Source organism: Lepidochelys olivacea, assembly GCF_965140295.1.
Source record: "Lepidochelys olivacea isolate rLepOli2 genome assembly, chromosome: 7".
NCBI classification, from domain to species: Eukaryota; Metazoa; Chordata; order Testudines; family Cheloniidae; genus Lepidochelys; species Lepidochelys olivacea.
In genome coordinates, this window is record NC_140417.1 from 3,805,389 (window position 1) to 3,819,884 (window position 14,496).

At 40.4% G+C, this 14,496-nt stretch overlaps 1 protein-coding gene across 16 annotated transcripts in view; it reads right to left on the reverse strand.

Annotated features, from left to right (window-relative positions):
• Positions 1 to 14,496, reverse strand: part of FHIT (fragile histidine triad diadenosine triphosphatase) — a 1,100,422-nt gene that overhangs the window by 937,059 nt on the left and 148,867 nt on the right. The window lies entirely within an intron of this gene.

Here is a 14,496-nt window from a genome sequence, read left to right on the forward strand (position 1 = left end):
CGGAGTGGGTGGCAGAGGGACACACTTTTCACAAAAATCACTTTAGATAAGCTATTACCAGCAGGACAGTGGGGTGGGAATAGGTATTGTTTCATATTCTCTGTGTATATATAAAGCCTGCTGCAGTTTCCACGATATGCATCTGAGGAAGTGAGCTGTAGCTCACGAAAGCTTATGCTCTAATAAATTGGTTAGTCTCTAAGGTGCCACAAGTCCTCCTTTTCTTTTTGCGAATACAGACTAACACGGCTGTTACTCTGAAACTTTTCACAAAGTTTATTTAGGCTTAAATAGAGACTTGGAGTGGCTAAGTCATTATGCAAGGTAGCCTGTTTCCTCTTGTTTTTTCCTACCCCCCCCCCCCAGATGTTCTGGTTTAACTTGGATTTTAACTTGAAGAGTGGTCAGTTTGGATGAGCTTGGATTTTAACTTGAAGAGTGGTCAGTTTGGATGAGCTATTACCAGCAGGAGAGTGAGTTTGTGTGTGTATGGGGGTGGGGGGGATGTGAGAACCTGGATTTGTGCAGGAAATAGCCCAGCTTGATTGTCATGCACATTGTGTAAAGAGTTGTCACTTTGGATGGGCTATCACCAGCAGGAGAGTGAATTTGTGTGGGGGGGTGGAGGGTGAGAAAACCTGGATTTGTGCTGGAAATCACTTTAGATAAGCTATTACCAGCAGGACAGTGGGGTGGGAATAGGTATTGTTTCATATTCTCTGTGTATATATAAAGCCTGCTGCAGTTTCCACGATATGCATCTGAGGAAGTGAGCTGTAGCTCACGAAAGCTTATGCTCTAATAAATTGGTTAGTCTCTAAGGTGCCACAAGTCCTCCTTTTCTTTTTACTTTTCACAAAGCACTCTCTGCTGAGGCGATGGAGGCGGAGGCTTCCCTCCTCCAGGATCAGATGCCAGCCCACACAATGACAGGGATCAGTGAGCTGAGGAGGGAAGCCTCAGTCAGCCCAATGACCAGCAGTGTTGGGTTCCACCGACTGCTACTCCAGCAGTGGGTTCCCACTAAGCCCACCCACCCAACAAAGGTGAACTGTGCAGGGGGTAAGGGGAGGTCTAATCATCTCAGCAAGGGCCTTGTGTGTAGTGGTAACACAGCCCACACAGAGCCTCCTGCTTCAGTAGATTCTGGTGCCCACCGCTGTTCCCCAAGGAACAGCAATAGTCAGCCCCCTTCTCCTCTACCTTCTCTTCCCCAGCCACCACAATAGCAGCAGTGGCATTCTCACTCCCAGCCAGGCTGAAACATTATAAACCCAGGGTTGTGAGTTCAATCCTTGAGGGGGCCCTTTAGGGAAGAGGCAAATATTGGGGATTGGCCCTGCTTTGAGCAGGGTGTTGGACTAGATGACCTCCTGAGGTCCCTTCCAACCCTGATATTCTATGATTCTATGATTACACGCATCTTGCATCTGGCAGCTCTGTCTGCATACTTGGGGTCCACAGGAATGGCCTGTGATTGCAGCTCACAGCCAGCAGAGGCCATCAGCTCTCTGTGGCACAGAGCCAGCAACCAAAGAGCTGCTGTCTCCCTGCTCACCCTGTGGGATCTCAGCAGCTGGGAGATGCTGGCAACTCTGCTGTGTCTAGCGGTTAATCCAGCCCTGCCATCTGGTGGAATGGGAAGAGCCTTAGTGCAATGTTGGTGGTGAAAAGTGGTGCCAGTTGGTGCTTGGTGAGACCCAGCTCTCAGGACCATGTGTTAAGTAAAAAACAAGGGGATATTACTTCGACATAGTGTCAGACAGGTTCAGTCTCCCAGCTGGATGGGGGACTCTAGCTTTGTGGCACCCCAGCTTGGCTCCTGAGCAGCTGCTTCCTTCCATCCAGCGGGAGAACTGCAGACCACCAGGAGATGCACTCTAGGCAGTATCAACAGTTAGTCTCCTTTAGGTAGGATCCTTATGGCCCTGGATGAAAACAACAACAGGCCCACACACACACACCATGGAAGGACTCTGACCATGGGGACTTCACCTAGAAGACTGTGGAGGCCAGAGAAATATGGCTAGAACCACACCGGATAGAGTGATGTAGGGTGTCACTCTAGCCATGTCTTGATGACTGTGTGCATGTTGAGGAACATGCTATAGGCAGGGGGAAACTTAACGGAGGAGTGACACGGGGAAGCTCAAGGAACCTCAGATTGCAGAGGAATGGAGGCAGAGATGATGGGCTTGATAGGGAGAATTTACTGATTTGAGAGGGAGGAGGAGCAAGGAATTGAAAGTTGTGGTGACAAGGGAATGCAAACAAGGCGATGCGTATTCATTTAATATGCAACTTAGGACACTGTATAATTTGCATAAATTATCCAGCTTTCCAAATTCCTGCAACCTGTGATTTGTATCACATGATACATTTACAAATATTTGAGTCCCCTGCTTTCTGGGGGTTTTTCCTGTTAAAGCATTATATAATTTGCCAATCTACCAAACAGATAACTATTAACAGGGATCAGGGCCTTATCCAACTTCCGTTAAAGTCAACAGAAATAGTCCCATGGACCTCACTGGCAGTTGGATTTGTTTCTTTGTCACTAGCACTGTCACTACCCCAAATACAGCATCCTTATTCGAAGTCTTTGATCTGAGACCCTTCCTTCAGGAAACAAGCATTTAATTACTTCCAGTATTGATACCTCTGGACGTTCACTACAGCCCACCTACTGACTATATCTTAAAGCAATCCAGTTTAGTTCTGCATAAAAACATGTTAACCCATTCAAAGGGAATAGCTGAACAATTTATTTTACAGAGACAAGGGATTTGAGAGACAACTCAGGGTATAGATCAGATATATAAATGGCATCTTTACAATTTAGGAAAGAAAACACAAGCTAGCAAAGTTTATTGGCTAATTAAATTCAGTACACTATAGCATTAAATTCTTAGTCACGTTTACTAGACATACCAGGAGCAGTACAACAGTAACCACATCTGTTCCAGTATCAGCACAGTAGTGATACTATATCAAACACACTGAATTAATCTTTCAGTAACAGATAAGAATTATTTTAATAAATAATTCACCAAATGGGTTTAACAAATATATTTCTAAGTATCCTACATTTCCCTACAAGCACTAGACACACCAAACCATAGCCTCTATTGATAGTGATAGAATTTACATGCTGAGGCTGTAACCCTGAATTTAATACTAAATTTGCAAACAGGGAACTGTGTCTTTTTATATCCTTATGTCCTATTTACTTTGAATAGCCATAATTCGTAGATTAAGGACTATGCATTGCGTGTCTTAAATAGAATGGACCAAATTCCAAAGTCCTTAGTTAGACACTGATCCTGCAAATATTTTAGCATGTGGTTAATTTTAAGTATATGGATATTCCTCTAGTTAAGCAGGTGTATAAGTGTTTGCAGGATTGGAACTATTAGTTTATACTCAGGCATTCTCACACTGAAACCATGACGGAGTAAAAACCGATCCAGGACCGTGGAGTCTGGCCCTGTGCGTATATTGTCTTACTAGCTTAATTTTCTTTTTACTTAGTATTGTTGACATTATTTTTAGGGTGAACAATGCTCTTAGTATGTTTTACATTTTTGCTTCTCGACATAAAGTGAAACTGACTGATTTGAATCAACGGCAGTTTTGATTTGCCTTTTAAAACAGTGTTAAAACCAAAGCAGAAGATGGAAAATGAAAGATTAACCTGAAATATAGAGACTTTGGGGGACAGGGAGGGAAAGGTAGATGGAGAAACCTGAGATTCATAATGATGAGTGGGGAATGTAAACCATGGTAATTCCGGGAGTGATTTATTTCATCACATTCTCACATTGCCTTATTATATACAATGGGTCCACTATTTCTTATACACATAAGGGTATGGTGCCTCTTATTTGATAAAATTACTGTCTTGTTTAGAATTCCAGCGTCAGAACAACTCAATTTTTCTTCACACCTTTCATAAGCTGTTCATGACAATGCTCTGCTCAGATAAGAGGTGCCCTCTACCACAGATATACATTTATTTTAAAATTACTCATCTATTCACAAGGAAAAGCTCCAATGATGTATGTGTGTGTGTTCGTTGTGAGTTCTTTTTTAAATTCAGGAATAAAATGTGTTCTCCTTTCTATTTTCAGGCATTTTTTTCTGGCAAGTATATACCTGTTTACTCCTTTATATCTTTGGAAAAAAATGAAATATCTTTAGGGACATGCTGCCAAGAAGTTGAGAATCTCAAAGGCTACATTAATCAAGTAAGATCTGTGCTTTCAACACTTCACAACTTTCACACTGCAAAAAATGTCAAGAAAGAATAAAAAAATGCATTCTTCTCAGGAATCTTGAAGCCTGTTAAGGGATATTTGTAAGAAAAATCTACAAAAGATTATGTTCACAGATAAAACACTTTCCCCATGTCACACTGTCTCAAAGAACAAAATGGTCCCTGGCAGTCTGACTTGGTGGTCAGCTGTCAAAGTGAAATTTAATTTAGCAATAACAATAGACAAGGGATGTCAGTATAAGTACTTCATAAAAAATCTGAAGAACTTGCTGAATGAAATGGCCTTAATGTAAATTGCATCCACAATAAAATCTAAATCTGACAAACCAAACTACAGAAATACTGCACTGCAGATGAATTATGAAAACTATAATATAGTTTTCCTTTTAAACAAAAATCTTTCTTTCCTCTCTCTTATCATTGTCAAAGGTACTACTCCCTTTAAAAAAAAAATGCCAAACTGTCTAGTTGGTCTTAAGCATTTGATAACTTCCCCCCAGACAACAGCTGCCTTGTCACTGGTCTGCATAGCACAGAAAATTACTAAATGAGCCTTCACTTAGAGAATCTCCCATAATTTGTTGGATTCTACTTAATATTTTTCTATTCAATTACAGTTCAGTAACTAAAAGCTAAATACATTTCAGAATTGGTAGCCCAGCTGCCTCTCCAGCTTTAGGGAGCATTTCAATTACATTTTTAGGAAAACAATCATTTTGGCATTGACTGCAGATTAGCAATTTATGCATTTTGTCTGAGGAATATGGCTCTTAGATAGCTCATATCTTCTCTGCGTGCCTCACTGGTCCCTCTTCCTCAGGCTACATGAGCACTGGCAAAGCATGCATGGCCCTATTGTGCTTTAAAGCAACACATGAAAAACTCTCAGCTCTAAAACTATGCGTTACAAGGGATGTGTACACATCTCAACACCCTAAGACCTCAAAAGCCATTAGATTTCATAGGCAGAAAAGGATCTCCTGTCCACTACCAATAATTTAACCAAAGATGTTTCTGGAGGTATTAGAATAGCTCCAGTCAAGTGATAAATGAGTGACTAGTATTATCAAGCCATTAGCGAAGTCCAATGAAAAAATAAAAAAAGCAGTGCATGTCAGTTAATATTTCAGACAGCAGGGCAAGATACAGCATTTTACATAGGTATTTCTTAAGGAAATAAAAAATCCACTGTAGCAGGATGGTAGACTGGAGAGGACCCAATTTAATTTATTTCAGCTGTTATGCTGAAAGGTGTTAATGGCTGCCAGCAAGCATGTCTTTGATCTGAAGGCAATAACAAACCTCATTAAAGTTGATGGGCATGATAGCCATCCTTTATTCAGGCTAAACAGAAGAACCAATTAAGCTCCTCTGTGGAATAAAAGAGCTAAAACAATAGAAGCCACCACGGAAGGCATTGGGCTACAAGGGAAGGCCTGAGCAAGAATTAACTCAGAGAGATGCATATGCTGATTGGTTGCAGCTATGTTTGTCTGTCTGGGTTTCAAAGGCAAAAACCAACCTGAGAGCAACGAGAAAGCCAGTGAAGCAGTTATGAGCATGGCCCTGAGAGGAAGCACAAACAGAGCTCTGTGGGGCACAGGACTGCATGGGAAGGCAGGCTTGGAAATTGGGAGCAAGAAAGCTGCCTGCTATTGTTTGTTCCTATTGTTTTCAGGGAACCAAATTATTGTATACATTCTTTGTAAATAAACAGGATTGCAGCAAATAAATGCCTGACTCACATCATCAATTTTTCCTCCTAAAAGGAAACAACCCAATACGGTCTCATATATTGGCTAGCCTCTCTGTCTAAGAAGCAACAATATGAAGGCTAAGTTCAGGATGCTGTCAGAGATTGTTTGCACTACAAATGCTTTAACGGTATAGCTATACCAGCAAAGCCCCCGAGCGTAGACTCAGCTTATGCCAACTGAAGGAGGTATTTTGTTAACATAGTAACACAACCTTCCCAAATCCCATTTTAAAGATGAGCTGACAAAAGCACTCTTCTGACTGCATAGCTGTGTCTACACTGGGGGATTCGCTAGAAACGCTATGTCCATTAAGGGGTGTGTTTTTTTCTCACCTCTGACTGACAAACAACAAATGCCAACTATGCCAATAAAGCTTTGGAATATAGATCTGGCCTCAGGTTTCCATAATAGAAGGATGTTTTTAAAAGTGAGTCCCTCAAGCTCCATGTGAGGAAAATCCATTCTGGCCCCCTCTGCTGCTGGAGGGAGACAGGGGCTGAAAAACAGATTGCCTTAGAAAGCTTAAATCTTTACACTGGTGAAAAACAGCTTCTTGGCTAATCAGACCCTAAAAAGGAACTTCACAGTAGGTGATCAACAGGTAGATGTTAATCTAGTTGATGAGAATTATCAGAAAGGATTGGAGAGGCTATTGAGGCAGGGGGATAATTGAGCTTGTCAAACACACTTCCCTTTCAATTAAACGAAAGATAACACTCACATACAGCTTTCCATTCTCATTGCTGCTACCCACCCTCTCTGAGCAGGTCTATTTTCAGATAAATATAAATAATTCGACCCTACTGGAGAGTTCACAAACCTTACAAGGATCAACTGGATGATGGTTTTGAAGTTGTGAAAAAGGAGACAGCTCTTCACATGGGAGCATTAGGAATGGAAACTGAACAACAGTACGGACAGGAGGCTTTCAGAGTTTTCAGTTTTTATTTTTTTAAACTGAGCAGGGAATAGGGCTCTCTCCTTCAAACACTGTCAACTCCTTGGGTGCACAAGCACCGTGGTAGCACCAAAGATTTGAACAGAAAGGTATGAAGAAGCCACAGTCTTGAGATCCTTCAGTTCCTTCCACCTAAGACAACAATATACTGGTGCTGTACATGGGATATTGTAGAAGGTTCCTTGTTTATTATCCTCCACTGGCACCACAGCCAATTTGTCCAGTTTAAAATAAATAGAGAGCTTCTGAGACATTCTCATATGAACGATATGTATTGGATACCGCAAACAGAGGTGGCAAACAAGCATTTCAGAGGGAGAAGCTGCTACTCTCTGCTTGCAGGTAGCAGGACTTGGTGAGTGGTGCATCTGGATGGTCTGTGGTTGGGTTTGTTTGGCTGACTGTTTTGTCTGTTTGTTCTCTGTGTATGAGTTGTGTAGCTTGAGCTGTGAGCCCTGAGTAAGCTGGGAGGCCACTAGGCTCTAGCTCTTGGAGTTTTGATCAACCCAGCTGTTTGAAGTCTCTGAGTGATTAATTGCTCCCTGGTGGTGAGGTGTGGAGCTCAGCTGAGCTATGCAGGGAAGACTTGGTATAAAAAGTCATTTGCCAAGTGAACTTGAGAACCATAAACAAAGGCAGCGAACAGGTGAATTTGGAAGGAGCAATAACATGTGTTCTCAAGATGGCCAGCAACAGAACAGTGCTGGTGACCTGCAGCCTATGTGCCATGTTCTCTTTCTTCCTATGCATGAAATGAAAGTTGGTGGCTCTGTTTGAGGAAAAAATTCTTGAATTGGAGGGGGCAAAGTATGATAAAACTGAGAATCAGAGAAGCTGCAGAATTCCTAGACAGCCAGGTTTGGGAAATACCAGTACCCCAGGTTCAAGAAAGAATGGAGCTGACCACCAAGGAATTGGAGAGAGAGGAAGTCAGAGAGGAGACCTAGCAGATCGTAACCAACAAAGGCAAGAAGTCACAGCAGCTGAAGATGGATGAGGATGGGCAGACTGTAGCCACCAGAGAGAAGAGGACCAGTTAGAAATTTCAAATCAATACCCAAGTCCTCATAAGGATGGAAGCTAGGCCCAATCTGTAAAGAAATCAAACTCGCCCACAAAGAGTTCTCCAACTGTCCACAGAAGACAGATTATCTTTATTGGAGTTTCAATACTCAGAAGACCCGAAAGAACATTCTGCAAAGGACAGGAGGACAATAAAAGTGTGTGCTGCCTTCACAGAGCCAAAACACAAGAAGTCATTCTAAGATTGGCTAGTCTTCTGAAGTTGACAGGAAAGGATAGGAATAAATGGTAAATTTTCAGAATGGAGAGGGGTAACTAGTGGTGTTCCCCAAGGGTCAGTCCTAGGACCAATCCTATTCAACTTATTCATAAATGATCGGGAGAAAGGGATAAACAGTGAGGTGGCAAAGTTTGCAGATGATACTAAACTGCTCAAGATAGTTAAAACCAAAGCAGACTGTGAAGAACAAAAAGACCTCACAAAACTAAGTGATTGGGCAACAAAATGGAAAATGAAATTTAATGTGGATAAATGTAAAGTAATTCACATTGGAAAAAATAACCCCAACTATGCATACAATATGATGGGGGCTAGTTTAGCTACAACTAATCAGAAGAATGATCTTGGAGCCATCATGGATAGTTCTCTGAAGATGTCCACGCAGTGTGCAGCGGCAGTCAAAAAAGCAAACGGGATGTTAGGAATCATTTAAAAAAGGGATAGAGAATAAGACAGATAATATCTTATTGCCCTTATATAAATCCATGGTACACCCACATCTTGAATACTATGTACAGATGTGGTCCCCTCATCTCAAAAAAAAAAAAAAAAAGAAGAGAGATACTGGCATTGGAAAAGGTTCAGAAAAGGGCAACCAAAATGATTCGCAAAAAGAAAAGGAGTACTTGTGGCACCTTAGAGACTAACCAATTTATTTGAGCATGAGCTTTCGTGAGCTACAGCTCACTAGCTCACTTCATCGGATGCATCCGATGAAGTGAGCTGTAGCTCACGAAAGCTCATGCTCAAATAAATTGGTTAGTCTCTAAGGTGCCACAAGTACTCCTTTTCTTTTTGCGAATACAGACTAACACGGCTGTTACTCTGAAACCAAAATGATTAGGGGTTTTGAAAGGGTCCCATTTGAGGAGAGATTAAAGAGGCTAGGACTTTTCAGTTTGAAAAAGAGGAGACTAAGGGGGGATATGATAGAGGTGTATAAAATCATGAGTGGTGTGGAGAAAGTGAATAAGGAAAAGTTATTTACTTGTTCCCATAATATAAGAACTTGGGGCCACCAAATGAAATTAATGGGCAGCAGGTTTAAAACAAATAAAAGGAAGTTCTTCTTCACTCAGCACACAGTCAACCCGTGGAACTCCTTGCCTGAGGAGGTTGTGAAGGCTAGGACTAGAACAGGGTTTAAAAGAGAACTAGATAAATTCATGGAGGTTAAGTCCATTAATGGCTATTAGCCAGAATGGGTAAGGAATGGTGTCCCTAGCCTCTGTTTGTCAGAGGGTGGAGATGGATGGCAGGAGAGAGATCAATTGATCATTATCTGATAGGTTCACTCCCTCTGGGGCACCTGGCATTGGCCACTGTCAGTAGACAGGATACTTGGCTGGATGGACCTTTGGTCTGACCCAGTATGGCCATTCTTATGTTCTGAAGGATCCACTGATGATGGTTCATATCAGCACTAATGACACTGTGTCACAGGATATCTCACAGATAGTAGATGACTTCAGAGAACTCAGAAGTGTGCTAAAGAAGAATCCAAGCAATCTTTCCTGAGCTTCTTCCTCCCACACAAGTGAAGGAAGAGTTTTGTGGAACATTGGTCCACCTTCTATGGTGAGAGGGGGTCGTATAGTTTGGATGGCTTCCACCTCAGTAGAAAGGGGATCAATCTCTCAGGGATAGGCTAGCTAGAGTAGTCAGGAAGAGGTTAAACTAATAACAAAAGAGTTAGGTAAAAAGAAGAAATATATGAGCATTCATTTAGCACAAAATCCATATGCTGGGAACAAATTAATCAAGGAACCAAAGGACCCACAGAGAAGAAATTCTTTAATTATCTATGCACCAATACTAGGAGCCTGGGTAAAGAGGGGAATTGGAATTGCTCATTTATGAGCATAAATTCGATCTAACTGGTATTATTAAAATCTGATAAGATGATTCACATGATTAGAATGTTAAAATCAATGGTGATAACCTATTTAGGAAGGATCAAGTGAGCAAAAGGGGGCGTGGCACTATATGTCAAAATGGCATTACCTGTTTCCAAGCCACTGATAACTTGGAACAAAATGATCTTGAATGTTTATGGATCAATGTCCTAACAGATAAAGCACAAGATAGGCTACTAGCAGGTGTCTGCAACAGACTACAAAATCACACTGGGGGAACAGGATGACCACGTTCTTACAAACCTATCTATAAGGCATAGGGGGAAAAATGTGCATGATTGTGGGAGACTTCAATTTTAGTTACATATTCTGGATGTCTTCTCTGTGCACAATATTTTAAAATTCTGCAAAATTCTGCATATTTTATTAGTCAAAATAACTCAATATAATTATACTAGTTTCAATTATTTTGGTAATTTATTTTAAAATACCTGCCAGCAAGTATGGCTGTAACAATACAGACAACAAAAAAGATTCAGGAAATGTTTTTTGACAGACAGATTCCTTACTAGGCATAATAATTCACTGAATCTACAATTCAGAAACTATTTCCTATACCCCTCAGAAGCAGTGCACAGACTTGGGGCAGTCAGGGGTAATGGAGAAGCTGAGGGAGAGAGAAGTAATTGCTGGGAAGAAGCCAGGGAGTAAACCTAGAGGGCTGTTGGGTGTGGGTGGGAGACATATGAAACAGATTTGGGGGGGAGGGTTGTTGGGGAGCCTTCCCCCATGCAGATCCTGGCTGACCCCTAGCTTCTCCCATTCAGTCAGGTACATCTACCCTATCCCTGTACACCCAATCCCCTTTCAGTCAGGCTTATCTGCACGTCCTCATGTGGCCCTGCACACCCACTCCCCTGTGCCCTCACTCAGCTGGGCATAGCTGCCCCTGTCTCCATGTGTCCCTGCACCCCCACTCCCCATTCAGTCAGGCATAGCTGCCCCTTTCCCCATGTCCCTTCTCTTCTGGCAGCATATCATCCCCCAGTGGGTGAAAGGTATAACTGAAGCGTCCCTTCACCTCCCCGTCAGAATCAATGATTCTGGGGGTGGGGAAGAATGTGCAGGGGACATTAATTCTGCACTTGCACAGTGGCACAGAATTCCCCCAGGAGTAGATGTCTCATGCTGCCAGTACTAAAACATCCTTGGAATTTCTAAACATTATAAATGACAATTTTCTAACTCAAAAAGTGTTTCAGCCAACATGGGGGAATTCTTTATTAGACCCTGTCCTCACAGATAAAAAGGAAACAATCAAAGAACATAAAATTAATGATAGCTTAGGTATAAGTAATCGTGACTTGATCACATGTATAATGTGCAAGCAAAATAAACTCTGTACCAGTAATATATATATTATATATATACATACTTGTGCTTTAATAGGGCCAATTTCATAAACGTTGAATTAATTATGAGCCAAATGAGCCGAGAGGAAGAATTTAATCAAAAAAATGTGAATGATAATTGGAAATCATTTAAGAATACTTTACTATATCCCCAAAAAGCCACAATCCCACAACTGAGGAAGAAGGCTGTGCTGGTTGACAAAAAACATCCTGATTTGGAGGGGAAGTGAAGGCAACTATAAAAAGTTTATTTTATATATATATATATATACACACACACACACAAATGGCAAAAAAGGGATGTTGATAGTAATGAATATAAATCAGAAGCTAGAAATTGTAGAAAATTGATAAGGGAAGCAAAAGGACACAAGGAGAAATCTCTGGCCAGCAGAATTAAGGACAATCAGAAGAAAGTTTTTAAAAATAGTAGGGACAAAAAGAATCCTGATAATGGTACTGGCCCATTAGTAGATGGAAATAGTAGAATCATCAATAATAATGCAGAAAAGACAAAAGTGTTCAATAAATATTTCTGTTCTGTATTGCAGAAAACAGATGATATAGTTTCATCATATGGTGATGACAGCACTCTTTCCATTCCACTTGTATCCTGGAGGATGTTAAACAGAAGCTACTAAAGTCAGATATTTTAAAATCAGCATACCTGGATAACTTGCATCTCAGAGTTTTAGAAGAGCTGGGTGGGGAGTTTACTGGACCGTTCAGTTTGGTTAATAAGGATAATAGAATTGGTGTAATAGACTTAGTCTTCTGCAAGGTGTTTGATGTTAATCAACATTTTGATTAAAAATCTAGAACAATATAAAATTAACATGACACACTCTAAATGCATTAAAAGCTGGCTAACTGATGGATCTCAAAATGTAATTGTAAACGGAATCTTCATCAAGTGGGTGTGTTTTCAGTGGGGTCCCAAAGAGATTAATTCTTGGCCCTACAAAATTTAACATTTTTATCAGTGACACAGAAGAAAACATGAAATCATCACTAATAAAGTTTGCAGATGACACAAAAATTGGGGACTGGTAAATAATGAAGAGAATAGGTCACTGATTCAGAGCAATTTGGATCACTTGGAAAACTGGGAACAAGCAAATAATATGCATTCTGACAGGTTTCAGAGTAACAGCCGTGTTAGTCTGTATTCGCAAAAAGAAAAGGAGTACTTGTGGCACCTTAGAGACTAACCAATTTATTTGAGCATGAGCTTTCCGATGAAGTGAGCTGTAGCTCACGAAAGCTCATGCTCAAATAAATTGGTTAGTCTCCAAGGTGCCACAAGTACTCCTTTTCAATATGCATTCTAATATTGCTAAATATATACATCTAGGAACAAAGAATGTAGGTCATATGGGGGACTCTATCTTGGGAAGTAGTGACTCTGAAAAAGATTCAGGAATCGTGGAAGATAATGGACAGCATATGAACTCCCAATGTCCAGCTGTGGCCAAAAGAGCTAATGCAATCCTGGGATGCATAAACAGGGGAATCTCGAGTAGGCAAAAAGAGGTTATTTTACCTCTGTATTTGGCACTGTTGCAACCACTGCTGGAATATCATGTCCAGTTCTGGTACCCGTTATTCAAGAAGGATATTGACAAATTGCGGGGGGGGGGGTCATAGAATAGCCACGAGAATAATTAAGGTTTCAAAATAGCAGCCGTGTTAGTCTGTATCCGCAAAAAGAAAAGGAGTACTTTTGGCACCTTAGAGACTAACAAATTTATTTGAGCACAAGCTTTCGTGAGCTACAGCTCACTTCATCGGATGCATGCAGTAGAGAATAATTAAAGGATTGGTAAGTATGCCTTATAGTGATAGATTCAAAGAGCTCCATCTATTTAGCTTAAGAAAGAGAAGGTTAAGAGATTTCTTGATTACAGTTTATAAGTATCTACATGGGAAACAAGTATTTAATAATGGGTTCTTCAGTCTAGTAGAGAAAGGCGTAACACGATCCAATGGGCTGCAAGTTGAAACTAGAGAAATTCAGATTGGAAATAAAGTGTAAATTTTTGACAATGAGGGCAATTAGCCATTGAAACAATTTACCAAGGGTCGTGGTAGATTCTCCTTCGCTGACAATTTTTAAATAAAGATTGGATTTTTTTCTAAAAGATATGCTCTAGGAATTATTTTGGGGAAATTCTATGGCCTGTGTTACTCAGGAGGTCAGACTAGATGATCACAATTATCCCTTCTGGCCTTGGAATCTATGAATAACACATGTGGTTCCAGCATACTCTGCTAATTTAATGCAAAAAAGGATGTCAGGTAATATTCTCCAGCCTGTTCCTATGAACCTATTTTATTCCTACTCCTAAGTACTCAAGAAAAGCTGTATTTTCATGTTCCTTTTAAATCAGTGTGTCTATATGATATTCACTAGCGGATATGGAATGTCTATATTAAAGAACATTCACATAGTCACATAATTTCCATCTTGGACAGCAAAAATAATAAATGTAAAACTGACAGAACTTCTCCATCAATAGATTTGAAAAAAACTGAATAAATTATACACAGTTAGGAAATAAATATTTCTGAGAATAATAGGCTGAAGAACATTATGGGTAATGGCTGTACACACTTGAAACTTGCATCAGAATTGTAAATATTCTAAAAGCAAGCTTCAGCTTGTATATATTGTGATATTGTTTGTGAAAGGGAAGGGAATGAGGTTCAGTGTATTTAAGAGGAAGAAGAGAATGACATGATGATTATGAAGAGCAAAGATATTTTTAGTATTTAAAAAAAGATGCAAATTGATAAAGGACTTCCTTCTCCAGGACATTCAATCCAGCACATTCACGAAATGTTAGAGAAATGAATGACAAATTTTAGTCTTAATTTAAAAGTGCTTTTTGAAGAGTGTGTATATTTAAAGAAAGGACAAAGCAACTTTAAAAA